Here is a 4773-nt window from a genome sequence, read left to right as displayed (position 1 = left end):
ACTGTGTATTATGTATGTGGGAGGAATGCATATGTGAAATTGCCTGCGAATTGGTATGGTACGTGTTATTTGGCTATCATTTTCCCAAAGATTTATCATGCTGAAGATTTGAATCTACTAGAGACGGGACGTCATTCTAAGGTGCGTAGAGCTGTAAGTGCAGGAGCGGTGATTGGTGATATGTTCGGAGTGACTATACCTAGTTTGGGTGTGGTCCTGAATGATGTGAAAATAAGAAGATTGGCGACTGTGGTGGATGAATTGTCAATGAATACGGCGAGGTCATTGCTGTTGGTGAATGGAGAAATGTTATCGATACGGAATATGGTTTTGCAGAATCGACTTGCGTTAGATGTATTATTGGCAAAAGAGGGCGGAGTCTGTAAATTGCTGAAGGTCCAGGAATGTTGCACGTATATTCCAGACAATAGTAAGGACCTGGAGAAATACATAGACAACATTACCACAATCCATAAGGAAATAGTAGATTTGACAGAAAAGAATGTGTGGGAAAAGATTGGTCAAGGATTTGGTCGAGTGGGGACTTGGTTTGCGAACTTGGGAATGGGATTTCTTGGATCTGTGTTGAAGCCAATAATAATTGCTGTGGCTTGTGTGATCTGTCTGTGGGGACTCGTAAGAGCCTGGAAATGGTACAGAGGGAATAGGGTCGAAAGAGCCCTCAGAGCGAATGAGCAGAGAATGGCGAGATTGCAGGACCTTCAATATCAGAATCTTAAACGGATGGAAGGGATCCGACAGAGTAGAATGGTAACAAGTACCGTTTAGATCAGCTTCTTATTTCAGGAGAAATGACATTATGATGGTGTGATGACAGTTGTCATCAAAGGGGGGAACTGATGTAGCGCCTAAAGGTTTTGAAATTTGTAGGGGTGCATCATATTCACCGTTAGTTGGCACCCGCATATAATCGATGTATATTTAGATGTGTCGTGCAAAATGTATTAAGAAATGTATTAGCTATATCGCAACATAGAAGTGTTAGAGATGTGAACACATATTGTGAATGTATTCAGTAAAATGCATGACGATTAGTTTCCGTTCAATGCAATGTATTAGGTTAAACGTGTGACATGATTAAAATTACTCATGTAGGTCGCTTATTCATGTATATGAAAGTAAAAGCACTAATGCTTAGAATGTGATTTAATAGCGTGTTTAACCGAGTAGAGGCCCGAATGCACATATATCGTTGAGAAGAAAGGCCTGTTATTTCTTATGTTAGCTGAATGCGGTAGGCCGCAATGATTTATTCTGGTAGAGGTTTTGGGCTGCAGTAAATTGTAAAGTTAAAAGATGCGAAGTATTTCTCCATCCCATGATCTCACCGCAGGTGCAAGGACAGTTGGTTCGTTAGTAGAAAAGGTCTTTGTCTAAGAGTTGAATTATGGGGGAAGCCAGATATGGGAGTACTTTGGAATGTGCCAATCGCAACTCCTAGTGCGGACGGTGTCTGGGACCCAAGGCCAAGCTGATGGAGGATGGAAAGCTCTGGATGGAAAATTACTGGAAGAAGACCTGGTCGAGGAGGTGTGCCGGAGGGCGTGTTCTATGATTTGGGATTTTGTATTAGGGACAGCGCCCCGTGGGTTGAGCAGAGAAGAGGTGGGCGAGGAGCTAGAAGGAGCGTTTTAGATCAAGCTCTCTCTAAGTGAAGACTTCTTAGGAAGTTTCACTTCTGACACCTTTTCACGATTTCTTGGGTCTTAAGGGAATGTTAAGCAGGGATGTCATCCAGCATAGAGTAGGGACAGAGATGCTTTTGTTTAATGATTCCTAATATCGACATTGGCTTGGTAGTTATCTACCTCATGCTTTTAGAAGTTGTACTTTTGTTTATATTTAGTTGAATGCGGATTCTTCGTAGAGTAGCATTTGTGTTAGTGCCTATTTACCTGTTGTGCCTTGTGCTAAGGTGCCTATATCTGCAGATGTTTATGTTGATAATAAAATCCAGAGAGCAATAGAGATTGAGTTTCGAGTCCTTAATTATGTCAAATTGCGGAAAATATTCTCTGATAATTGTGTTTGCTCCCTCCACGCTATTGGGCAAGTAAAAAGGTTCAATCGACCAGAGTGGGTTCTTGGAGATAAATGGAAAACAAGAAAATTGGGCCCCAGCAGTGACACCTCCCCCACCTCGGAAAGCTGCCGGGAGCACAGCGCTGGCTGTCTTCGCTATCCAGCTGCCGGATCGATTGCGGATATTGCGGGCTAGAGCGAGGGCCCGGACGGAGCGAAAAGATTACGCCACCATCTTGGCCGACGCCAGACCACGCCCCGTTATGCATAGATTCTTAAAGTGTATCCTCTTCTAGATTCATAGACCAGCTCTGAGTTAGAACAGCTTGACTGAAAGGGTTGAACTCTCTCAAATAAACCAGCAGCAGCGCTTTGTTTCTGCTGGAGTCCTTTGAGGGAAGATCTAGATAGAAATAAAGAGATATTATTTCCATCGTCTGTAAAGGAGGATCTGAGCACATTTCATCACAGAAACACCACAATATGTTCCGCGGATGAAGATGAAGGGTGAAGTCTCTCAGCGGACACAGATTCCACTGCTGAGACTGGCGGCTGGTAGGATGCCAGGGATGCGGCCAAAGATGTCTTCTCTAAAGTTTAGAACTGTGTTGGACCAACACTATCAACTTATCTTAATTGACCTCAGGATGTGTTGCAACAACCTGAAGATGAACCTAAAAAGATATAAGTTATGCTGGTTGCTGCCCCAGAGTGGCATTCCATGCTTGTCTGGCACTGACCTTCTGTGCTTGAGACACTCTCTCTTCTGGGCCTACAAGTACTGAACATGGGAGCCCTCCTGCTGAATTATCTGCAATAGCCACACAAACCGCATTTGAAAGTAAAACCATGTGAAGAATGGTCTATTCCTTCATCTTCCACATGTAACTCACATTATTACCACAATTGTTGTACCTAGGAGGGACTCCTTGCTTGCCATAACTCAGTCCCTTTTCATTTTAGCACCAAGACGCTACCCAGGTGGCATAACTTGCTCGTCCTCAAATCACTTAGCGTTAAAGCGCTGTTCTTTTTGATGAAAGCTATTTCACCAAACGTAAGAAGAATGTCACCTTGTTTTTGCAGTTGTGTTTCTCAGGCGTTCCTGCAAGTTGGCAGGACCCGCACCAGGACATCTGGCTAGCTGCAGTAGGTTGATTGCAGTGGGCAGAGCGGCAGGGCCCTGGCTGTTACCATCGCCAGCCACCCAAACAATTAACAGCAAAAACAACTACATCACCTTAACAGCTGTTACAAAAATACTCCTGCAGGTAGTGCAACATGAAATACTCTACCCTGCTGCAGACACTCTTACTAAACTCATGGCTTACTGCCAGTAGCGGCTGGTGACATTTGAAAGTGGTGAGGCGTAAGCGTTTGGTTTGACTTCTATGTAGTGAGCGACGTGGGCAAGCTTAATGGACAAACGTGGGCTCCAGACTTGATCCTCCTCCAGAGAAAAAAATTGAAAAAAAGTTTTGCACATCTTCAACCACCTCTCTTTCCTCTTCAGCACCCTCTTTTCACTCTTCCCCGAATGCACTTCCTTACATCGTCCTCACTTCACTACTTCCAAACATACACTGCACTCACTTACATTTAAGCAAATTATCCACTTATGCACGAACAAAAATACAGAAAGAAATACAACATGATTGTATAGCTAACTCTCGAGAGAGGCAAGATTAAGTAAAACTTGAAATAAGAGAGGAACTAAATAGCGGACATGCATTGCCTTTACGTTTTAAACACTCATTGTTCAGATATCAATCCATGTTTTTGGCATTGATGTTGTTGAGGGCATGATGATGAAGCCAGTTTTAATGTCGTACAGCATACAGCTGTCTACTGTAAGCACATTTCTCTCGCTTTGGGTTTGACTCGGATATTTCGATCAACTTCATAAGGGAACAAGAACAGTGGCCCGCTCGACTTTTAAGGCCTTTTCATGGGGGAACAAATGCAGCAGCTCCAATTCTAGCAGGACAAGCGACCTGCAGCCAGGGCCTGGAGTGCTACAGTGGGCGAGGTTAGGGTGGCGAGGGGTCTCTGCACCATAAATATAACAGAAGAATATCATTCTAACACTTACCACTACCGAGGACAAGGCACTAAAAAACACGTGTGTGCATCCACACCTACGTGTGACGAATGGGAAAGGGTGGGATCTATGCCTGTGAATGATAGAGAGTCGCTCTCATGCAGACTCCAGCGCCTGAAACCACGACGCTGAAAGCGTCACTGGCCTTTACTGGATACTGCCATAGACTACGATGACATGGATTGACTATGAAGGGCTTTAGCACAGTAAGCCCTGCGTCGCGCGTCACAGCTCAGAAGGTTGATTCACTGCCGGCCTTCCGTCGCCTCCTTTAGAGCAGGTCAGGCCGCCTGGGGCAGACAGCCCAGATTTAAATACATCGATTTGTTTAAAGATAGAATCGTATCTCTAAATAAATAAATCTATTAATATTTGTACAGGAATGAGAAGGATATCATTTCAAGGGGGCGCAGCCCCAGAGCCCTCAGTGAGAATCTGCCCTTACTCATTGCAGACCATATATGTTTCTAGAACATTCTAGCATGTTATACTCATCCAAGGACATCCAAGACCCCTAATATTTTTGACCGACAACAATCTGATTTCAAACAAATGCTCTAAAACCACCAACGCTCACCATTCTTGGCCAGACTTTTGTGTTCTTGACCTTTCACTTTAAGTGACGTTAA

The sequence above is a fragment of the Triturus cristatus genome, chromosome 3_2 (assembly GCF_964204655.1).
Source record: "Triturus cristatus chromosome 3_2, aTriCri1.1, whole genome shotgun sequence".
Classification (NCBI taxonomy): domain Eukaryota; kingdom Metazoa; phylum Chordata; class Amphibia; order Caudata; family Salamandridae; genus Triturus; species Triturus cristatus.
The sequence above is the reverse complement of the archived record's forward strand: the minus strand, read 5'-3'. Positions refer to the sequence as shown.